The 25,760-nt window shown below is 39.7% G+C and overlaps 1 long non-coding RNA gene across 1 annotated transcript in view; it reads right to left on the bottom strand.

The window, feature by feature from the left end:
- LOC129347944 (uncharacterized) overlaps window positions 1–24,581 on the bottom strand; it is a 45,978-nt gene extending 21,397 nt beyond the window's left edge. Inside the window, exon 1 of the long non-coding RNA XR_008600293.1 lies at window positions 23,102–24,581. This is a non-coding gene — a long non-coding RNA (uncharacterized LOC129347944). The remainder of the gene's footprint in view (window positions 1–23,101) is intronic.
- Window positions 24,582–25,760: the final 1,179 nt, after the last annotated feature.

Here is a 25,760-nt window from a genome sequence, read left to right as displayed (position 1 = left end):
ACCCTTTGTCCAATATCCTTCAAACCAAGACTGAACAGGTTTTTGTGCAATGCAGGAATGCTGTTCAGTGATGTCGTCATGACATATGTGCTGGAATTTTCTTCTTATCGGAGAACAGATTGCATTCCTACTGCCCATGAAGTGTACTACAGCTTGACTGGAACCAATCTTAAATCACTTTATTTAGATGGACCCAGCTACAGTTTCTTGGTCTGGTGGCTGAACCGCTCACAGATTTTCAGCCGACGTATGCGAGAGGTCACAGAGAACAGCTGTAGGGCTTCCTGCTGTTACGGTTGTTTGTCAACACGTCGTCTCCCCCCACAGATGAACTCATTTATCCCACTATCCTCCTGCTACAAACCAAATGTTCTCCCTCACTTGCTCTCCTCTGCAGCAGAGGGGAAACGAAATCAGATGTGGCGGAATATTGTCCTTATTAACCTTCGATCGAAACTCTGCTGGAAAGACAGGCTTCTAGCCAGACTTGCTAAATTAAAAACTTGTTCACTAGGCCTGAAAGGTTTTCCATTGACTGATTTTGTTTTCTTTGCTTTTAAGTTAAAGGCAATCTAGATTTGTTTGGTATAACTTCAAGAGTGAAATCATTTACTATCAATTTTACAAAGTGCTATGATCCTCAAAGGGATGCAGAAAGGCGATGCATAAATAATTTGATTGCAAGGAGAGACTGAAGAAAGATTTCCTTCCCACAGTCCTCTTTGTCTTCATCTCTATGTTTCAAATCATTTTGTTTGTGGAGTCAATCATTTTAAGAGATGATTTTCACTGTCAGCGTAGAATGTTGTTGGTCTGCAGGGAAAATGTCATTCCATGTCCAGGCAACATGATCAAGAATATATCATTTACTGAACTCATGATGCCAGACAGCGCTGCCACTGTCAACCACTCAGACATGAACCATCAAACCAGATGTTTTGATGGCTGAGCAGGGACGCAGTTTTTTCAAATCACAAATCCACATACACCGATCAGCGACAGCATTAAAACCGCTGACAGGTGAAGTAAATAACATTGATTCTGTCGTTACAATGGCAACTGTCAAGATGTGGGCAGTCGGTTCTTGTAGGTGATGTGTTGGAAGCAGGAAAAATGAACAGCAGACAAGCAGCAGATTGTGATGGCTAGATGCCTGGGTCAGATCGTTTTGTGTAGGGTGTTCCCTGTATGTGATGGTCAGCTCCTAACCAAAACTGGTCCAATAAGGACAACCAGTGACAGTTGAATGGGCGCTCAATGCTCACTGATGCACATGGGTAGTAATAATAGGCCTAACTAGCCATATAGAGCCACTGCTGCTCAAATGGCTGAAAATGTTAATGGTGGCGACACTTGTTGTGTAGCTGCAGATTGGTCAGAGTGGCCCTGTTGACTCCCATCCACTGTCAAAAGTGATGGGAAGCCAGTGGAGGTGGTGTGATGTTAGATAAGACTAGGTGATATAGCTGAAAAGTGTAACATGATAACATTTTTTATTTGAGTTGATATAATCAGAAATCTTTAATCATTTTTAAAAACTGTCACACCCTCCACCTCTGGCTCCAGGTAGTGGCAGGTTTCTCCCTTCCCCCTCCCTTCCTCTATGCTCTTTGCATATTTATACATAGACTCTGGTAGTTGTAATTCCGCATGCCCTCAATAGGGTTTCGTGTTTGGACTTATTTCCGTGTCCCTCGGGGCACTTCCTGTTGCAGTCCTTAGACTCGAATTGTAGTTCTCATTCTGTACTGCATAATTATCCATCCGTCCATCCATCCATCCATTATCTATACACCACTTAATCCTCATTAGGGTCGCATGAGTGTTTTTTGTTACAAAGACGCATGTGTTTCAATCATTCCATCATAGAAAATTAAGAGTTGTAGGAGTCACTGGAAAAGCTATAAATATATACATGGAAGCAAACTATAACAAGTGTCTGCAGCTTGGTGGGTAACCTCACCCTTTTCTTGTATGTGCCTTTTTGTGCTTTGGATAGACAGCACAACACTTGAACCTCAGTCGGGCCCTTTTTCCCTTATCTTGACTTCCATACTGTCCTCGCTCAATGAAGTCTAGGGTTTACAGCTTCATAAAGCAAGAAGACCTTATAAAGATAACAATCCGTGCAAATATTAGTTTTTTTTTAGACCCCCACTTGTCTCACATCCGCCGGGCATTAGCTGATATCACACACTGTGAGTAATACCTTACATTTAACGGCAAGACACTTAGGTACATATGCCGTTGTTGATGCGTGTGCATGGCCGAGCTTATAGTCTCAGACATAATGTCTTCAAGGCTTGTGTCACTGTTTGTAATTTGCACATGCAGATATCAACAGACAGGGATGTGCTCCTGCATGGAAGCACTCTGCTTTATGTTGCTATTTATGCCTGAGGATAAGACAGGGTCAGAATGAAGGACTGCCAGATGTGTGTAAATGCTGCAACTGATCATTTCTATCATATCATCCTCTGGGCGCAGGGCTGAAAACGTGTGACATGCCTTCGCTTCAGTGGATATGCGCCATTCCTGGCTAAATGAATGATGAAATGAAGCCAGATGGGAAAAGAACAAAACAGCTTCCTGAGAAGAAGAAGAAAAAAAGCAAAGATGAATGGAAAGAGAGAGAGAGAAAAAAAAAAGCTATGAATGTCAGGCAAAGTCACAGGAGAGTGCAGCATTTAATACAATAGCGATCTCAATCCTACAAAGAAGAAAGAGCAGAGAGAGGAGAGGAAAGTTACACTCCAATGGCCATGAAACTATTGATTTCATAGAGAAAGACTGCTGGAAAAGCAAGCACAACTTCTCTAGGTCCTGACAAGTCTGGGGCCTGATTACTGTTTTCAGGGCTGCGGCTGAATTCATCTAGTTGTCTTCATATTAGTGTGACACTTTTTGCACCGGCTTGCAGGAATACATCTCCACACGGCGCTCGGCGGCTTCACCGAGACGTGACAACCCCGCATACCGCAACACCGAGCTGCCTGAAAGCTTCCTCGCTTCCAGTTTGTTTTCCATATTCAACAAAACCCCAACTGTGAATCACACCGGGCTGCTGAGTGTGATCAATGACAACAGTTATCAGGGGTCACTTCAGCCTTGTACGTGCTGCGACTGATATGTAGATCGAACAACGAGCTCCGCGTGACATCATTCCTGTCTCATCAGATTGTGATTGATGAAATTGGTCGACCAAGGTCGGGATCATGATATTTGACCTCCACTTTGAATATGCCAGAGAGGGAGAGATTAATGCACCTTAATAAACCACTCACTGCTGCGTTGTTATGGAGTCTGACGTACAGTTTCATAAATGGCAGAGGTTAACATGCGTCTTTGCAAAGCGTTGCCCTCGCTGTTCATCAAACGCTAGGGTTAGCCGAGCACTAAAAGAAAATACCGTGCGACAGAATCTTCATGAACATACAAGGACATACTCATTGTAAATCATGTCTTCTAGTCCTTCAAACGATGTGAAAATATGCCACTGATTCCCATGTGATTCACGCTGTCACCAGTGCCTCCTTAGCATGGAGACTATTGCCCTTTTTCAGCAGAGTGTGACACACAGCACAGCTCGACAAACTCAGAAATCAGGGAGGGATACACAAAGGTCACCGGCTGACAGGACTAAGACATATTGCGCCCTGAGGAGATCCTCTGAGGAGTGAGCAACTTACTGATTTCACCCTCTCTGGTTTGCACATTCGGGGGAAATTACCATTAATATTCAAGGACAACAGCCATGCTTCAAAAGCCATTTGAATAAGGTAAGATTTCTTTGTCATTCAGGCATCATTAATGAAAATTGCTGCAGGCAATGGCATATTACAGGTTTATTGCTATATAGCGGAAGACTGCAGACTGTTGGGCATTGTTGTTGGCACATCGATTGTGCTACAGGACATTCGGAAAAATCAATATGTGTGTGTGGAAAAGGATCAGTCACCTTTTTCAAGCAAATGCCTTGATTTACAATGAATGGTAACAAGGAAGCCTTCCTGCGGTGAAAGAAGTGTTCAGATCCAGTACTTACGGTAAAGTAGCAATGACACTGTGTCATTTTACTTAAAGCTGCATGCAGTTGCTTTGTTTTTTCTTTATTTAATTCAACAGGGGATTAATGGACAGTGTGTGTGTGATTTGCTCTTTGTAACAAATCCAGAGAAACTCACTGAAGCTTGCCTCAACCCTACCGAGGTCACAGTCCTCAGTTTTCTGTTCCACTTCTCAACTGTTTAGATTCATTCTCAAATCTCTCCTTTCCAGAAAACTCAGTGACATTTCACTGATAATGAACCTAATATTTTCCTCTAGATTTGGAGCCAGAGCTAAAGGAAAAACACATATTGCTATGTTACATTGCTAAGCCAGCAACAAACATGACTCTAAATAAACTCTCAGTGTAGAATTAATGAGATGACTGCAAACACATGACCTAAAACAACTTTTTAAGGAATTGTTTTGTTACTGTCCTCAGTATACGCGCTGAATATAACTTGACAGTCAGATAAACGCCTTCCAAACATCAAGACTCTGAAGACATTCCACTCTTTATCCACAGGTTTATTGACATTAAAAGAAGAATAAAACTGAAACAGACACATTGTAAACATCTCAAGTCATTATCTACAATAAACGAAATCCATTCGTAGATGTTACCTTTTAACTTTTAAAGTGCAAGTATTAATTCTATTTTTCTCAACCTAAAAAATTAAATATACGACGGCATATTTAAACATAAATCACTTGTCTTTGGATCTATTTATTTGTAATTACTCTCATATAAGCGTATTGTAGAATATCAATTAGCAACGATGAACGCTAGTAGCTGGAGAAAGTTTCCAACAACGAACTTCTCAAATGTAACACTGTCCCAAAAATAAATGTTTGCAATTGTACATGAAGCACAGAAGGCATAAGATGTATGTAGACGTTGCTGGATTAGCCCAGATACAACCAGATCAGCCATTTTCAACTATGTACTGACTTACTTCCTGATACTGACAACTTCAACTTCCTGTCACTCTTAAGGTGCCCTCAGTGAAATACAAAAATTTGCAATTAGAAAAACATAGAACTTTGTAATATGTTAAATTAGCTGTAACAGAAAAATGATGTCTGAGATATGTGTTTTTTTTTTTGTTTTTTTTTTTTTGTTTTTTTTTTTTAAAGCTTTTTGTGACTCCCAAGTCACCAGAAAAACTACAAGTGTAGCTCTAAGTCCACAGATATTTCCGCTACCATTGTGGTTGCAGGTTTGTTTGGGCTCAATCCAAAACCAGCACCGATCAAGAGGCCAGAAATATGACTCCAAATCAATGCTATTATTGCTGTGCTGTGTGCACAGATTAACATTTTACCGGAAGCAAATAAAACATTATGTAAGGTGTTTGTATTTTAGCTTGCTGGGGAGTTCTTCCTTCCACAAGAAAGCAATCAGTGCAGCTTTATGCAATTTAATTAGTATTTTCAGAGGTTTGTGAGAAAAAACTGAAGTTATTTTGAAGCAAAACCTAACTGTTAGTTGAGAACTAATGTAGGAACAGCAGCAGTGTCATGCCAAAGATACAGTTTTTGTTATTGCAGCCAAGTGAAATGCCTTCTTCAGTGTTTGCAAAGCTACAGTAGCATTTATGGTACAGAGACTTTTATTCAGGGGCCAAAACAGAGCAGCATGGAAATTTAGTGTCAAGTAGGCAATTTGGTGCATCAGTTTGAAACTGATATAACATGTTCGTTAATCAATAATTCCCCAATTAAAGAAGGAAAAAAAAAACTACAATCTGTTCTAAAATGCAAAATGATGAAATGATCCTTCCAAGGCTTTCCAAAAACTCTAAGCTGAATTAGCATAATGACCTTGTGACATCTCATTTGAAGTAATAGCCTGTATTGCTTACATTTTTATTTGTTTTCATATTAGTCTATGTCAACACCGATTGCTGTTCAATCTATTTCAGCCAAAAAGGTCAAAGAATTTTTCTTATGTGACTTTTAAATGCAGCTGTGTCATTCGTGGATTCATGGTTGCACCAAAAATCGTTTTTTTTTTCATGTTTTACAGGATCTGGTTGGAGCAAATGGATTATCTTTGGAAAACTTTTAACCCTTTAAGACCTACCATTGTGCAAGTCCGCCAGGACATATTCTTACATTTTTACATACTGCAGTGCAATTTTTGGAGTATTTTTTTTTTATTGCCTTACATCAATATAACCATTATATCCCAAGTTTTTTATAATATGTATTGACTTATGTCTTAACTACTACAGTAAATTGATTAAAAGTGCAATAAACCTTAAAAAAAGTGAAAATCGTTTTTTTTTTTGTTTTTTTCACAATACAGAAATTGCATAGCTGCATCCCTTAAATTTGTAAATGTAAAAAAGTTGCACACTATCCTGAAGATTTTTGTTATGTGCACTTTTTGTGTCTTTTTACAAACCCATCACTGCAACGAAAACGCGCCCTGAGATAAGGTGAATGTGTGAAATGTTATGTTAATGTCTAATTCCCCAGATTTATATGCAAAAAGAATGATCCATCTACCTTATCTGTTTTCAAATCTACCGCCAATTAAAAATGAATATGCAATCGTAGCGCTGGCGGTATGCTGGGCTCTACACGGTTAAACGAGACATGCAGAATAACGTGATTTGATGAAATATCACAAGTTTTGGCTTTTTTGGGGGGATTTTTCTGAACAGAACCAGGTGTCACACATGTAAACTTCAGAAAAATCTGACAATTCGTCCAGTTTTTACAATTCCTCTGATAAATGGTGTAATTTGGGCCATTTTTAAAGACAACACACCTTTCAAACCTGCCAGCATGTTGAAGGGTTCAAAAGGTTCATGTCAAATAAAAACACTGGATTAAAGAACAAGTCAAGTACTTTAATACCCTGTATTTTCTTCCACTGCCCTCCTTGTGTAAGCATTTATCAAACATTCTCTGCCAGGTTGGTTGCTCAACTCATTCAACTGTGAATGGATTTATACCGTAGGGATGAAACCTGTGACCTCTGCTCCAAGAATATTCAAGCTTATGCTAACACATCACAATATTCAGAGCATTCAGATGATTAATAATAAAAAAAGGGCTATAAACACAGCTCACAGATACATACTCGACGGAATTCACATACATTCCCACACAGAGTAATGACTCGGTGATTCACGAGCCCAAGTGTTAGCTTGACTAGCAGGAAAGACGAGGCGGGTTCGCGAGTTTCATCAGTTCTGCCTCCACACGGCATCTCTGTGGATGCCGTGTGTCACGACGCCTGAGGGGGGAGCAAATGAGACGAGACTCAGACGGTGGCGGTGATGGTTTACGCCTTGTGAGAGTGAAGGAGAAGGAGAAAAGGTGAGACAGAGGAAATGTGAGAGAAGACGGGAAGGAGAGGAGGTGAGATGGTGGAAGAGAGATGAGAGAAATACAGCAGGATGAGGTGTAAGGAGAGAAAAAAGAAATAGGAGTTCACAGACAGACTGCCGTTAAGTGAGAGATTGCAATGCATGCATGACATTCAGAGTTGTAAATGAAGAGCAGCAGTGTGCTTCCTTTTACAAAAAGTCTAATTCTCTATTTGTTGAAGCACGACTCCGGCACTGCAGATTTTCTACAGTAGAGGAAGACATCTGTAGCTTCACACTGATCACAAGTATCAGTGTCAACGGCACAAGGGGAGGTAGATTCTTTCACAGTATTCACTACTTTCTATGCTTTTGCTCCAAGTATGGAATTTTCCTACGACATTCCTTGCATTCAGTCATTTGCATTGTTTATATTTGGCTAAAGTGGAAGATGATGAAAGTGGTCTGAAATTCCAAATCATGGGCCAGAGTCTACGACTTGACCATGTTCAAATGTCCTAGAATGTCTTCAAAGAGTCACCAGAAGTCAGCATTCGAGGGCAGCAGGATTTTATTGTGGACAGAAACCCAGGAGTAGTTTTAGCAGTGATAACACCCCAAGAAAAAACAGACTGACTGAGCTGTGCATCGTCTTTTATGTTGAGAGAGTTGGTCATTCTCTCCACGTCTATAGGGTGTATTTTTAGAGAGACAGTTTTGACACCATGGTACTTTTCTAAATCTTTTGGTAAGATGTTGACATCAGGTTATCGTATTTCACCATTAGGTCACACTTTACAGAGAACATGTTCATTTTTAACAGTTAATTTGCCTTAAATATACACCATTATGTTTTGAGTACTCCATATTTCATTTATCTACAAAGCATGTATCTGTCTTTTCACCAAAAATACATGTTTTACTTTATGATCTTACTACAAATCAACCACTGCAGACTTATCAGGACTTTTCCGTTGGAACTGATTAAATTGTGGTTGTGTTTCCGAGTCCCATCAATTCCCACCGCCAACTACATATTTAGGTAATGCGATTTAGTGCTCGTACACAACGTACACATGCATAACACGTGTGTGTGCTCAGCGCAAGGTCATTTTGCTTCTGGGTTCATCAATATTAAATGACCACATTCTATGTTGCTGTGATTTCTGATCAAAATAACAAAATGCTGCATTTCTGACAATGCCATATGGGAGAACACACAGCCTTGGTGGAGTACTACGGCATCTGAGTGCTTTTCTAGTTATATATTTTATACACGTTTTAACTCTTTTCTTCAGTCTAATAGCATCTGCCATAATTATATAATCTTATACTTTTAGCACATTGTAGCCAATAATATTATATTACAGGCTTTCCAAAGATTTTAAGTTGAATTAATGTAATGATCATGTGATGGCTAATTTGAATTAATAGCCTGTATTACTTACATTTAAACACTGCCTGCAGTTCAATCCAGTGCTCCCAGCCCAAAAGCTTTTTTGCTGTTGTTGAAAAAAGTCTAATTCTGTGGTTATTGAAACACGACTGCAGATTTTCTACAGTAGAAGACATCTGTAGCTTCACACTGATCATGAGTATCAATGTCATGGCACAATGGAAAGTAGACTGTTACTATTCACTACCACTGTTTTTTTTTATGCTTTTACTCCAAGAATAGAATTTTCCTGCAACATTTCCTGCAGTATTTGCTTGCAATTCTGGTCATTTCCTTGTGTCATGTAGCTGCACACAGCTATCTAATGTTAGCATGCATTTTAGCATGCCAGCGCTGCACTGAATGACATTGCTGACTATTTTCTTTGGTCTCCTCCATTAGAACAATGAATCCTCTTCAGTCATGGTTTGTTTGGATACACAAGCTGCTCTTCTTCAGCCCTGATAACACTGGTCTACAAGCAAAATGCTTCCTGGATAAGAGTAGTGAAATTTTACTAACTTTTGGTCACTTTTAAAGAAAAAATAAGTCAGAAGTGCCAATTAGCTATAGTTTTCAAGATACAGTATTAGGTCAAATTGTGAAATTTCTTGAAAATTAATGAGAAATCGAGTCCCATTTCAAATGGGAATATATTTGTCTGAGACATAATCAATTTAAAACAGTGATTCCAAACAAATTTGATTGAGCATCATGTATTTGACACATTACTTGCAGAAAACCTGTGTCTTGAAAGTTAAGGTAATGTATTAATGTAGAGATATTTCTTGGATCAGTAGCACGAGTTGACCTGTGGATTATAATTCCCATGCAGCCGTTTTCATAACTGAAAAGTTGCCAGGACCTGATATTTCTACGGAACTCTTGTGTTTTTTTAACTCTGGAAGCAGATATGCCTCGAAACTGTGTAAACAATGCAGATAATTTCTGTTATATTTGTGGTGAGGTAACCTTTGCATCACAAAAGCGGACTCTAACAGCAATGGTGAGAAAAGCATACCATCTTTATTTTGGATGCAAAATAGGTGACCAGGACAAAAGCTGAGCCCCACATTATTGCTGTAACACATGTGCATCAAATCTACGCCAGTGGCTCAACAAGAAAAGAAAATCTATGCCTTTTGCAGTTCCAATGATTTGACGTGAACCAACAGATCACACTACTGATTGTTATTTTTGTATGGTACCCCCAGTTGCAAGTGGTATTTCCAGAAAGAAAAAGTGGACAGTGCAGTATCCAAATATTCCATCAGCTCTTCGCCCTGTGCCTCATGGAGAAGACCTACCAGTTCCTGATGCACCAGAATCTTACTCCTTGGACTCTGATGATGACCAAGATGATGATCAGGATGCAGCTAGTCCTGAGCCATCAACATCAGCTGATCCAGACTTCAGGCCGTCACATTCCTCTCCTGAACCACACTTTATATCTCAGAGTGAACTGAATGACCTAGTCAGGGATTTGGAACTGCCTAAGAGTAAAGCAGAGCTGTTGGGCTCCAGGCTGCAACAATGGAATCTCCTGGAGAGTGATGTCAGGATCTCTAGCTTTCGTGATCGCCAAAAAGGTCTGGTTGAGTTTTTTCTGATGGAAGGTGATCTGGTTTACTGCAGCGATATCAATGGCTTGATGACAGCGCTTAGCATCACTCATGATCCAGATGGATGGAGACTGTTTATCGATTCATCCAAAACAAGGCTTAAAGCAGTTTTACTCCACAATGGAAATGTTTTGCCATCCATTCCAGTTGGTCATGCCGTTCATATGAAGGAAACATATGAAAATATGAAACAGCTCTTAAGGTGTATAAAGTATGAGCAACATCAGTGGCAGATTTGCGGTGATTTGAAAGTGGTTGCACTCGTACTTGGGCTACAGGGTGGATATACAAAGTACTGCTGTTTTCTATGTGAACGTGACAGCCGAGCCAGGGAATCTCACTATGTTAGGAAAGACTGGCCGCTACGACAGTCCTTGGAGCCAGGAAAGAAAAATGTCCAACACTCACCCCTTGTTGATCCCCAGCATTTGTGCAATAAAACTTTAACATTAAGTATCTTGAAAAGAGTAGCCAACTAAGACTTTTAATGTTTGTTTTTCACTTAATTGTATCAAATTACATAAGATTTAGCAAGTTTTATTTCTGAAGCAGAGACTTCCCAAAATTTTGTAGACCAGTGTAATAGTGTATCTGCAAGTGGTTGATACACCTGTCATTTCACAAAGAACTCATTATTGTGATGCTGCTGCCACTGTAACGAAGGCGCTGGAAGTAGCTTCAACACAGCACTACCTGTAGTCTGATATAATCCTTCAATAGGCTATTTCTGTGATCAGTAGTGTCTGTGTTGCTGAAATCCACCTCACACACCTATAATAAAACATTTTCAGGGACACCTCACAGATGCCATTTCAAAGCTCACCTGTCCAGATGTCCAGTAAAAGCTGTGAAAACAAGGATAAAGAGATTTGTGTGTCAGGTATCTAGTTTGTTATAACCAAGACACACTGAACACATCCTAAAGGAATCCATACACATCTTAAATGAATCTGGCATCCTCTGGCATGATAGATGATAAATAAAAGACCAACATAATGCAGCCACCATCATGGTTTCCTGTTTTAGGATTTGGCCGTCATCAACTTGATTCTTTAAAACTGGAAGTGAGTGTGAGAACATTAACATTATAAACGCTCATACAGTAGCCACTTTTCAGCTACAAGGTATCAACACCCTGCTTTATTGTCTATTTTTCTCTAAACTGGACCTAAATTCACAAAATGAACATCATCCTGTATCGAAGGAGACTCAAAATGTGTGATTGAGACCGTAAACTCATCAGGAAAACGTTTGCTGAAGTAGCAAATCAAGTAAGAAATAGTCATTTTATCATAGACTTCTATACAATCAGGCTTTCTTTTGCAAGCAGATGAGTCGCCCCCTGCTGGTCATTAGAAACAATGCAGGTTTAAATCCCTTTTGCGGTGGATTCACAAATCTAAATCTGTCTTTTATACACAGTTTGTGGTTCCCACCAGTAGCCACAAGTGTCACCAAAACAACACAAGAATGACAACTGAAATATTATGTTATGCTTATATGATAAGTTAATATTCTATGTTATCACTGGTACATTTTTCAGTGGTGAATGTAAATAAAAGTTCCAATATCACCCCGTTATTCTGTTAGAATTCCTGCCATTGCAGTATTATTATATAACTGTGTCATTATTATTGATGTTAATTAATTGACGTGGTATTCGATAGTGTAGCTGGTATTAGAGGTAAAAAGTGCAGTGTTTTCCTGACATGTAGCGCCAAAGAAGCAGCAGATAAAATGAAATCTGAAGACTGTACAGTTCTTGAGTATTTTTCTCCCCTCTAGGATCGATAAAACAGGTAACAATGTAAAACTGATACAGAGACAATACATGCTGGCAGGCTCTGTATTGCTTCATGGCTTAAATAAGATTTCTTTTCTCTTTTTTGGCTTTAGTATCGCCCAAATTTACTCCACTCTCACTTTTCTGAACTGCTTAACTTCACATTTACTCTGGCTTATTCTGTCGAAGCTGTTCAGCATTTATTCATCTTTTCGCTCCTCAAAAGAAAGACACACGACATCCCTGTGGCCGATACACAACATGCTAAACGGAGCTTTTAAATCTGAGCCTCCCTCCACAATATGAGCACACGAGGCATGTTGTGATGCTTAAATAATGTTGCATTACAGCCACATATGCAACGGCTATGTCAGCACACCCCTGCATGCTTTATGGAGCGATATATTATCAATGAGCAACATCAGGATCATCCTTGGAGTCTTTTCAGTGACATTAAACTGCAGATCTCCGTGCTCAGTGCTGTTTTCGGTTCATATGCAGTAAATTCTGCAGCCACATGAGCTGAAAATGTTAATACTGTGGCATCAATATGACAAGTGAATGCAAGAGTTGCTTGAAATTAAAAAGAAAAATGGAATTAGCTGGTAGGCTTTTGTTAAAATCACTGCTAATCATTTAAACTGATCAGCCACAACATTAAAACCACTGACAGGTGAAGTGTATAAGATCGATCATACATCCAATGTGCTGCTCTGCTGGAAAATCTTGGCTCTCGGCGTTCATGTGGATGTTACTGTGGCACTTCCACCCACCTGAACATTACTGCAGACGAAGCACATCCTCCCTAATGCCGGCAGCTTCCCCCAGCAGGACAATGCAACAGCTTGACGAGCACAACACAGATCCCAAGGCATTAACCCAGCCTCCTCCAGATTCCAATCCAATGTTCAGGAAACAGCCACATCCACAGAGGTCCCACCCACAAAGTTATAAAATTGTTTTTGTAGTCGATCTTGTACAATATTGATCAATGCAATTCAGATTAAGACTCCAACAATCAGAGGAAATCATATGAAATGTTCCAAATTGTGGATAATCAACATTAGATACAGCATTGCCTATGTTCCTCATTCAAACACATACTCGCACACCAATGGCAAACCAATGGCTATCTTGGAGTTTTGTATCTTGCCCAAGGGAACTTTAATTGCCATAGATACAGCAAGAGAAAAAAAAAATCAATTAAAATGGGGAAAAGCTCGAGTTGTAAGAGTTTCATTTGTGCAAATAAACCTTAAACACTCTACCTTGTTTTTCAGGAAAAAAAAATTCAATTAGCCTTTGATCAAAAGAGTAAAGAGAATAAATCATTGAAATTACTACGCCGGGGATTAAACTGACATGAATAAATGACTTATATAATGAAGCATTGAACATCGCCTGATGTGTGATGATGATGTGTGTATATAAACAAATGGTAAACACATGTAAAGCTGTGTGTCTTGCTGTGTAGTTTAAGGAAATACGAACAGATGCCTTTTTTGTTCTTTTTAAAAAAAAAAAATACTGATAATCTACTATAATCTTTGATGTAAAAATGCTGCGTCACTTGCAAAATGATGTTTTACCTCTACTAAACTACCAAATGTTTTCTTTACAGATTGTACGTTTATTCTGACTGAAGCTGAAAGAAAGGAATCGTGACACTAACACGACTTTAGCAAATATAGTCACTATGGTGCAGCATGAATTGTTTTTGAAATACATCACAGGGAAGAGACAGCAGGTGCCATTCTGCAGCATTTGAGCATGTTTGTTCAAACGCTGTGTATCTGTCCTCATTAAGACCATGGCAACCTGGGATATTTACCGGCTCTGTGTTGCTGATTGTGCTTTCATTCAGTCGCCGTCCTCCAGTCACAACTGTTTTTCTCTGGCGCCGTGTGAGCCGAGCCCCGCTGCGACAGTGATTTCCCGAATAGTGTTTGTGTCACAGTTCCTGGGAGTCCTGTCCCTCTTCAGATACAGACATGATTCTCTTTTCCAAAGCTCCTAATGGCTCCACTGTTTTCTTCTCTGGTTCGACACCAGCAGTGGTCTTTACAAGTTCCTCTTTAGGGAATCTTTTATTCTTTTTCTTTCCTCCCAGTCTTTTCTTGCAGCAGGAATATGGAGATGTTCGGAGTGTTTGCATCTCAGGCTGCGTTCCCAGTCGGTGATGGATGTCATGTTTCCTCTGGAGGTTTTTGTTTATGACAGTCACTATCCATTTCGCTGCATATCGCCACTGCACAGGGTGCTGTTACGTAATGGGCTTGTTGTTTTTACGCGGAATTGATTTATACACCTTTCTGTAATGGAATTTTTGTGTGTGTTGTGTTTTGTTTGGGGGCCGTGCTCGTTTTCTGCACTGACCTCAGGTTCTAATGCAGAATGAGATGCTATCCCCCGAACATAATGAAGTGCCCGTAACAGCTTGCCAACCTGCGACGTGTCTGCACTGACATTTGTTGTGGGTTTACCCCTCTGGCACAGAAAGCCACTGTGAGGAAAAGGCTCATATGTCCCACCGTTTGGACGCAACATTAAACACAGAACCGCCTTGTGCACTGCAAAAATATCCAGTTTGAGCACGCTTTTGATGTTCTAATAAGCCCCACGCTTCATTTTTCTAAAAATATTTCCCCGCAGAATTGGAAAAAAAAAACAATCCTCATTGATTTTCAGAGAGCTTCTTGATCAGTGTGACCATAGCCATCATTATATGTTAATACTAACAGAATTACACTTCATTAATCAAAGCCACACAAGCTGATTACAGTGATAAAAAGGCTGGAAATGATTGGCAGCTCTTTGGATTATAGCCTAGCTAATGTGCTGTTAATTATTTCTGCAAATGTGGAGCACTTAAAACAATAACATTCAGGCACAGTAATGTAGCTACAGGGGAGAAAAAATCTTAAAATAATCACAATGCTAATTGTTATGCTGTCTCTATGAGGATTTTTTATATTTATGGAGGCTTTTGCACAGTTATGTATTATTACATGTGAAAAAATATGGTGACTTGCTAAACAAGGTGATTAACAGTTTGACATTTATGTCGCCTACAGTTGCAGTTGGTTTTCTGGATATCCAACATCCTTTTGAGGAACTTGATTACCCTTTAACAGAGAAACCAAGGTTTTTGTAGGCATACTAAAGAGGTAGAACAATATGAAAGCCTAGAAGTGCGCAAAAAGTATAACTTTTTTAACAGAATTAGCTTTGGTATTTTTCCACTTTATAAACATTCCTTAAGTGCCTTATACAGGCCAGAGTGGTGCAATTTAATATCTATAATCAGAAAGTTGGATAAGTGGGCACTGAGCTCATTCCAAAAGACTCTCATCACTATGCCAACATGAAAAGGTCTCCTCCTGTTCACGCTATCAGAGAAGCAGCATGATCTCAATGCTGCTGCTTTTAACATGCACTTGTTTCAAGTCCACGCTGAGAGGAAACAGTAAATAATGAAGGCTGTTGCCGCTGAGAAGCTGGGTGGAAAGGTGTCACATTGAGCATTAGCAGTAGGTGCAGTGGGTCAATTACAGAGCAGTGTGGTGATGAATATTCCCAGCACTGCCTGAGAAACTACAATGTGTTGTTGGCCTGTCCACTCAAACTGCAGTTTCCCTCCCCTTCAGCCTAAAACAAGACATTCCTATCGAACCCATATATCCACGACGGACTCCTGGAGAATAAGCTGATGGAGTTGTCAATCTCCACCACATCACACTTGATAAGAGTTGAATGCAGATGAGCTATTGACAAATTGCTTTTTTGCCAGGAGGTTCACATAGAGGTAAAAGCCCCAGGTTCACTCCACGGCAGTAGAGGCGGAGTGATTTATAAAGAGGCAAAGACACGTCTTTGCATTGACAGGCGCTTCATCAGAGTCCAGATTGGGTTTCATGGTCAACTAGAAGGAACTGATGCGTTAAGAGGAGATTGGCGTCCTCTATATTCAGGGCCTTCTGCTCCAGCTCTGTTTGCAGTGCCGCATCGACTGGCAAACACTTCAGGTAAGGAATATATATATAGAAGACAAGTCAAGTCATCTATCTGCCAGCCTTTCTGAAGGGTATGCTTGGTATTATATATTTTTTTTAGAATTATCAACAAATCTACTGGAAAGACCTACTGTGCTGTATTCAGAAAGTCTTGAAACTAGTGACTGAGACCATAAACTCATTAGAAAAATGTTTACTGAGGTAACAGATCAAATGACAAGTCAGTAGATTTCTATGCAGTCAGATTTCTTCATGCAAAAAAAAGAGTCGGCCCCTACTGGTCATTAAAAAGAATGCAGGTTTAAGGCAGTTTGACGTTTTTTCAGCTCAGACTTGGAGACTACGTCTGCTTTTATATACAGTCTGTGGCCTTGCTTCACCACAATAAATGTTCAGGAACATGACAAAGATCCTAAAGCCATGACTCAGCCTCCAAACTTCCATGATTTTGATTGAACATCCATGTGATGCACCAGAGGATGCCTGAAGATGCACTGAAACCCATTCTGCAAACACATAACCCACAATGGACACCCTTGAAGGTCTCAGAGTTTTTAGGGGACTAACACAATATTGGGCAATAATGGCTTCAATATTGGTGCTGACTGATTATTTTCAGGATGAGTATTGCTTTGCCGGCTGCACAGTTGCTTGGTGGTTACCACTTTTGCCTTGCAGCTAGAAGATCCCTGGTTTGCGCTCTGGCCTTCACGGGATCTTTTTGCATGGAGTTTGCATGTTCTCCCTGTGCATGTTGGGTTCTCTGACTTCCTCCCACAGTCCAAAAACATGCTGAGGTCAATTGGTAACTCTAAAATGTCCTTAGGTGTGAATGCAAGAGTGATTGTCTGTATATGTAGTCCTGTGATAGAATGGTGACCTGTCCAGGGTGTCCCCTGCCTTCATCCTAAGTCAGCTGGGATAGAATCCAGCCCACCACAACCCTAATGAGGATTAAGCGTTGTATAAATGGACGGATGGTGTTGCTTTGTGCCACGGAACCACAGGCTCTATCAGATTTAGTCGAATGAATTAGTTGTCAGTTTTGATCTTTTGCTTTTTATGCAACTAAAAAAGACTTTTAAAAAAGCAAAATGAACGCCTGCCTTATTCTTCCAAATTTTTTAAATCTGTTAAATAAAACCGTTTTGTAACTGGAGAATCACAAAAGCAGGCCAATATCAAAAAGAAGTTAAACACAATGTGAGTGACACTCGGTGCCCGCGGTGCAAACCTCACTGTTCATCTAAATAATCCAGTTCCATTAGAAGAGAAAGAGAACCGCAGAGAGGCAGAAGAAATAACTAGCTGGCTGTGTTGTAGTTGTACAACTGTGTTTCCCCGCTGGCGTTTTTGAGCCATGTGATTGACTGGGATTTGAGGCGAGGGTGAAAGTGGTTTTCGAAAAGAGATAATGACAACAGAGATGGGGGTGATATCCAAACTGAGAGCTCATTTGTCACTCATCATGTCAGCCTCCCGCTGCGAGTCTCGAGGTAACGCGGTGAAAGAGGCGCATTCAGGCTACACAAAACTTACATCTCGGCACACTGGAAGAGGATATTAGCGTTCTTGTTAATGGAGGAGTGTGGATCATAATGAACAAAGGAAAAATAATGATTAGCATTAATGGGCTTGGGGGAGGGGGCCGAGTCGATGGGACTGCTTTTCATTCCTCTCTTTAGAGTAACTGAAGAGTGATGCGTCTCTCAGTAGGCTGTTGTTAATGTGTCATCAGGGGCTTCTGCAAAGCTACTGCAATGAATAATAAGTTTAACGATGTTTGTTCTCTGTGATGACACATCTACAGGGCTGGTAACCACTTAGTATTAAACCACCACTCAACTGCAGGCACCAAACCACTTACACTGCACTCCTCATTTTGTTATTCATAGTGGTGCGTAGGAATATATTTCATACTATAATATTTCTGTCAAAAATTGATTCTTCTTCTTCCTGCAAAATTATGGATGATTATGAACATTTCTTCCCCCCTCCCTACTCTCCCCTCTCTCTCTTTTACTGTCAGGAATCAGGCAGTGCAAGAATAAATGGGTTCTCATTTCATTCAAAGTGCCTTGAATTTCAAATAATATGACCTTTTTAATATGCCCTCCCATTCCACAGCTGCATGATGGTCCAGCAGGTTTTTGAAAGGTGCAATTGACAGGTGGGCACAATATGCCTCAGTCTGGACGGGCATTTTTATTGAAATTCGTTTTGAATGACAATGAGTCCGAGAACCTAAATGTCCTCTCCAATTTTCATCTCAAATTTAGACTGATAACATGATAATGGTCACTAATTATTAATTTTTTCCCCTCGTGCTTGTTTGTACTTGACTCCAGTGGAAGTGTTTCATCTAGACAATGAATCGATGCAGTTTATCCACCTACACACAAAAAGCACTCATTCAAAACGGGCCAAAACACCCGTTATTGAATACCGTTTTTCATGATGCTGCAAACATACAGACACTAGAAGAGCAACTCAGGACACAAGACAGAACTTTTTTCTTTCCTTTTCGGTGAGCGAGGCATGCAACGACTAAAAAATGAACTTAAAATGCTCATTATTTATATCATTTGTGCATGCTATTGCACACTCTGGTCATAAATGTACAATGTAAAGTCATATATCTTTTATTATTGCTCAGTTAAGGTTTCAGCTCGAACTGCTGAAGATGGTTTCATTTTTACTGTGAGTGTATAACCCCTGGTTTTCTAAACAGGCTGTTTCTGTAATTTAATTGAAGCTGAGATGCTGCTGTGCACAGCCCCTTCAGGAAGAAGACTCTCTGTGTTTTTGATTGACAGCACTGAGCAAAACATTTGACTGTGCAGCATTTGACAGAAGAAATGGATCAGACCAAGACTTTCTATCACTTCTAACTTTCTCTGTGAGCGATCACCTGACATGAAAATATCACTAAATTTAGAAATGTTTTTGTTAGATGGACAAAAATCTGTATTTTCGTTTGGAAACGGCTCTGAATTGATTGCTGGTTAACATGTAGCCTTAATGTGTTTCATTTCAGTCATTATGTAATACTTGCTTTGTTGTCTGACAACAGAAACTGAAAAATCTGAATTGCAAACAGCTTTATTTAGACATTTAATTGCGTTAGAATGCAGTGTATGTGAGCACAGACTACAGGAGAGAACCAAACAGATGTAAACACCAACCATGTTTAGACAAGATGAAGTGAAAGGAACCCACACAGGGCTTGTTTATTGGTTCTAAACTAGTCTTAAAGTTTCCATCTTCTCTCAGTGTCCCTCATCATTACAATTTCCACGTAACTTTGACCTGTGGGTATCAAAACTAATGGTAACATTAGCTACATTAGCCGCAAAAAACATTGACACTAAAGATTTTGGTATTGTGATGACACTGGCATCGATAATGATAATAATCTTTTTTTATGTGTTTTCTTCTCGTGTTTTAATTACACTACCATTCAAAAGTTTGGGGTCACCCAGGCAAATTCATGTTTTCCATGAAAACGTACACTTTTATTCATGTGCTAACATAACTGCACAAGGGTTTTCTAATCATCAATGAGCCTTTCAACACCATTAGCTAACACAATGTAGCATTAGAACACAGGAGTGATGGTTGCTGGAAATGTTCCTCTGTACCCCTATGGAGATATTCCATTGAAATAAGTTGTTTCCAGCTAGAATAGTCATTCCTACTGAAAAAAATGCTTTTCTTTCAAAAATAACACATTTCTAAGTGATGCCAAATGGTAGTGTATGTTTTAACTGTGTAATTTTGTAACCGTGTTTTGTATTTGCTGCTCCCAATCTCTTAAAAAAAGAGGTTGTTAATCTCAGTGGGATTTCTCCTAATTAAAGGTTAATAAATAGAAAAATAATAACAAAAGGAGTCCACTGGATCTTCAATTTCTCAGATGATGGCAGTGCATAAAAACTCTCATATTCACTCTTTCAACCAGCAGAAGGACATTTGGTGTTTTTGCTTGGACATTTTAGAGTTTTGGTAGAAGGAGCCCTAAGAAAGCAAATAAATCTGGCTGGCTGTGATGAAGCAGTGAGATTATTGTCAAAGCTGTCACCAAAGCAGCTTTTTACCATCTCAAAAACATCAACAGAATGAAAAGCTTTGTCTCCCAGAAAGACCAAGAGAAACTCATCCACGTGTTCATCTCTAGTAGACTGGATTAATGTAATGGTATTTTAACTGAACCAGGGAATTGTAACCAGGACTAAGAGATCTGAATACATCACACCACTTCTAAAATCTCTACACTGGCTTCCAGTCAGTCACAGAATAGATTTTAAAACCCTACTGATCATTTACAAATCCCAGAACGATTTAGGCCCAGAATGCATCTGTGATATGTTCAGAGAATACAAACCTAGCAGGGCTCTTAGATCCAAGGACTCAGGTCAGTTGGTCCGGAGTCCGGATTAAACATGGAGAAGCAGCATTTAGCTGTTATGCTGCAAACAAGTGGAACAAACTGCCAGTGGAGATTAAACTTTCACCAAATGTAGACACTTTTAAATCCAGGTTTAAAACATTTCTTTTCTCATGTGCCTATGGATAAAATCTGCATGGTATCTTTTAACTTATCTCGACTGTTGCTTGTTTTTAATCATCTTAATTCAATTTAGTTACTGTACATGGTTTTAGTATGATTTTTGCAATGTCTTATGTACAGTTTAATGTTTTATCTGAACCTCACTGTAATGCTCTTAATGTTTTATGTAAAGCACTTTGAATTGTCTTGGACATGGAGGGTGCTATACAAATAAACTTGCCTTGCCTCATACAAAGTTTGGTGCTAGATGACTATTGTTGCCTTAGTTGGATACTTGGCAGCTCAAAGAAATTCCCAGTTAGTTTCCAAATTTAAAAATGGATTTTCCCCAATATGGGACCTGTAATTTACCGTTAATAAACACTGCGCATTCTTGTTGACATGTTTGTTTGCATTCTAAGTCATATGGCACATATCACAAATTGTACATTTTCTTCACTTATCCCCTCATTCGCACTCCATACAGATGATTTACAAGCTACAGGAGCCGTGGCAGGGACAACTGATCCAAAAATTACTGAGCTGTCAGTGTAGTGGCAACAATAAAAGACGTTGCTGTTATGCAGCCTTCAGTGGTGAAGGTGAAGGGCTAAAGCCACATAGTAGATTCCATACAGCTCCATCACCGTGGCGACTGATTACCCACTGCATGAGTGGTAGGAGGAAGGAAATGAACACAGGAGGGAAAACAAAGGGTCAACGCAATTAACCTCATAGATGTGCTTACTATGCTGGAGTTTCTATAGACGCCGCATTGACTGGTGCCGTTAATTGGTCATGGTGAGGGGGTTGTATATAATACGATCATTTTTAAGGCTTGGCCCTGTGTAAACATGGAATTACATGCTAATTAATTGATAGTGCTAATTGCAATTATACTCAGAAACTAGATCTTGACAGTATCTGACATTTGAGATAAAAAAAAATGCTATGTTCGCAAAATTAAAAAAAACAAAAAAAAAAACAACACACAGTCAATCATTTACCAGCAATGCCTTTCAGGAAGTCTTTGTGTTTGGCTATCTGTCAAATGAATTCAGCCACAATAGCAAGTCATCATTTTTTGATGGGAAAAGCTTCACATTTCAGTGATTACGACAAAGACGTCAATCATTGCGTGTGATAGGAAATTCACTCAACATTTACTGCCACCAACTGCAGCCTTTTCTTTTTCAACTGAGAAAAAAAAAGCTTTATTTTCTTTTACTTTTCATCCCCATGCGGTTATTCTGTTTACTGATGGAGACAAACCACTGCTGATAATTACGCAGAACTTCAGCCCGTGCCTGTGTGAGTCCATTAAAACCACTTCGACTGCTTTTGTACTGACAGAGAAATCAGCTTTCTCTTGCTCAGACAACCTGTCGCACGATGCACAAGGACATATCAGCAGTGATGTTCACGAAATAGTCCTCAAAACAACCCAGTGTTTACATGGCCGTTAGAAGAAGCTGCTCATCAAGCACGAGATCGTAAAACTGTAGCACCTCATCAGTTTTATCATTAGTGAAAATTCGTATCCTGAAGGCACAGGCATGATGTCAAAGACTCTTGGGAGTTGGAACTATTGAATTTTGATAAAAACATTGATTTACCTTTGGTAAAATGACTGCATATGGATGGGTAACTTCAAGATATTACTACGGCTTATACAATAGACCAAGGATGTCAAATTAATTTAAATTCAGGGGCCACATTCAACCCAATTTGATCTCATGTGGGCCAGACCAGTAAAAACCACAGCACAATAACCTATAAATAACGACAACTCCAAATTTTTCCTTTGTTTTAGTGCAAAAAAGTACACATTTAAGGAATTATCTTTTTACACAACATTATGAACAACCTGAAATTTCTTTAGAAAAATAAATTCAGTTTCAACAACATTATGCCTCAGTTTATCATTTACACCAGGGGTGCCCGACCTTTTTTGACCCAAGATCTACTTTTCAAATAGCCAACCTCCTGAGATCTACCAGTCCAGTGTCAACATCGCAAACCCACACACATCATTTCCAGCCTGCAGTAACTAACCGAACAACACTTTTTCTAGTCACACAACCACTCAACATCACATCACAAACCCTCCCTCTCTCAAACACACACACACAGACAAATTCCTCTCACACAGTTGCCAGTTTGCATCGTGGACTGTAGCACAAACCCACTCTCTCTCACACACACATGCCAATCTGCATGGTGAGCAATAGCCATAACTGACCTAAATATGAACTAAACAGAAAAATAAACAAGATAAAAAAAAAACCAAATAGATCTCTGAGTTTGAAAAAAGGAAATCACTTCCTACCTTAGTGGGAGACCTGGCACTGGGAGGAGGAGGCTAGCTTCTCGTAGTCAGGAGTGTAGGAGCTGGTTGCAAGGCGTAGGCAGGCTGCAAGGTGGTCATCTGTCATTGCTGATCTGTGCTTGGACTTGATGATTTTCATGTGTTAGAAAGCAGACTCGCACAAATAAGGTGATCCAAAAAGAGCTGTCAGGTTCAAGGCACATCTTCTGAGATTGGGATACTTCTCCTCCACCAGTAGTTTCCAGAACACCACATGCTCTCCAGGTTGAGCGGATGTTGATCTGGCTTTGATCTCTGTGTCAGAATCTCATCCTCAAGAGCGGAGTTTTCCAGGTCAAAAAGTGATTTGACTTTGGCGGCAATGTAACCGACATCAATACTTGCACCAAATGGATAACACATACAGCTGGCTACAGGCTCGATGGATGCAAAGTCAGTAAAACATCTCTCAAACTCTGAGGAGATGCTCTGAACATAACATGCAGTGTCAAGCTGTGTCACACCTTTACCTTGACGTTGTAGTTCTGCTTGCATGTGAGGGAAGTTGTGCAGGTTACCAGGCTGCAGCCTGCTGGACATCAGCTGTAGCTTGCTTTTAAACGTGTTCACTGAACTCATCATGTTGACTACATCTTTACCCTGCAGCTCTAAATTCAATTCATTGAGCTCACCAGTCAGATCAGTGAGGAAAGATAAATCTAAAAGCCACCGGTGGTCCTCTAGCTTTGTATGGTGCGGCCCATCAGTTGTGATGGAGATCAGCGAACGAAGCCCATGAAAGCATTAAAAATATCCTCACCTCTGGTATGTCCTTTTAATGGCAAAATTGTGAGTAGCTCTTCCTTGGGGTTCATATCTTCAAAAACCATCCTGATGAAAACACACAATTGAGTCACATCCACCACATCAGTCGACTCGTCAGATTGGAAGGAAAAACATTCGCAAGCGTCAATATCCTTCTTCAGTTGCTCCTCCACATCCACAGCCATTCCCTCACATCAGCTTGTAGTAGTAATGCGGGAGAGTTGCACTTCTTTAATGGCCTTCACGATCTCAGTTTTATTTTTAAAGTCGTCAAACAAGCTATCTGCTGCCTGGAGAAAGGCTTCCTTCACACTATCGCCGTCACCGAATGACTTCTTGTGTTTAGCTAGGACGTGACTGACGCGACAGGAAGCAATAGTTGCGGCCTTATATCATCCTGGGTCTTCGGTTTGGTGAACACTGACTGTCGTGCTGCGAGCTGTGCTTTCAAATCCTTCACTTTTGTGGCGTGCAAAGGCGTTTTTGTCGGGAAATCCCTCTCGTAGCTCCCGTGTACTGTTTTAAAATGCCGCTCCAGATTTCCTTTCTTTGCCAACGCCACCGTCGCATTACATATCAAACAAATAGGCTTTGAATGAGAGTAAACGAAAAAAATAATCTTCCTCCCATTCAGGGTGAAAATGGTAGGTCTTGGCTCGTTTCCCTTCGGCCATGTTCACGTTTAGGAGTCCGTAACCGCTCTGATCGCTAGCTGCTAGCTGTTAGCTGTTAGCTACTGTTGACAGCTGTCAACTTCCTGTCATACATGCGCTACCATAGGTTCAACGTGACCTACTTTTTTTTTCTCTTTTTTTAAATACGTTTTTTATGTGGAAGTGTTTACGAGACTGATAGGGTGCTCAACAAAACATACAGTCACACATTTAAAAAAAACTTCATTTTTAATTTTTTTCCCCCCTACAGCCCTCGCGGTGGACCCGACTGGTTGGGCACTCCTGATCTCCACATTACAACTTCCAGATCACAGTGTCTACAAAGGAACAAAACATTTAGTCACAGGTATTTGGAACTGAATGATATAGTATTTTACTTAAATAAAGACTAAAAATAACAAACACAAGACAAAATATTACAAAAATGAGACACAAAATGACAAAAACGAGACATAAAACGACAAACGCGAGAAAGAAATGACAAAAATTAGACAAACAGCACAAGCGGGACAAAAAAAACAACAACACGACGAAAACGATACACAAAACGAATAAAGCAAAACACAAAATGACAAAAATAAGACAAAAAACACAAGAGACAAAAAAGGAACAGAACAACAAAAACCTGAGACAAATGATAACAATCTGACAAAAAAGACAAAAAAACGACAAAAATGAGACACAAAATGACAAAAGCAAGAAACAAAATGACCAAAAATAGGCAAAAAAACACAAGTGAGAAAAAAGGAATCACAAAAAACAAAAACATGAGACAAACGACAAATCGAACAAAAAACAACCAAAACAAGACAAAATATCACAAAAACGAGACGCAAAACAACGAACAAAACAAAACACAAAATGACAAAAATTAGACAAAAAAACAAGTGAGACAAAGTGGAAACACAAAATGACAAAAACATGAGATGAGCAACAAAAGTCAGACAAAAAACTACAAAAGCAAGACAAAATATGACAAAAACGAGACACAAAACGACAAAAGAACAATGAGCAACCTAGTATTTTACATTAGCATCAAAACAACTTGTCATGGTCTCGAAATTATTTCATAGTTTGAATCATTTATAGTTTTACAAATTTACAGTTTGCAGTGTATGTCTTCTCTGTAATTTTTACAGTTTACAAAGTGGTCCCAAGGGCTGGATTGGACCCTTTGTGGG

The sequence above is a fragment of the Amphiprion ocellaris genome, chromosome 22 (assembly GCF_022539595.1).
Source record: "Amphiprion ocellaris isolate individual 3 ecotype Okinawa chromosome 22, ASM2253959v1, whole genome shotgun sequence".
Lineage (NCBI taxonomy): Eukaryota > Metazoa > Chordata > Actinopteri > Pomacentridae > Amphiprion > Amphiprion ocellaris.
This window is presented reverse-complemented; position numbering and strand designations above follow the sequence as displayed.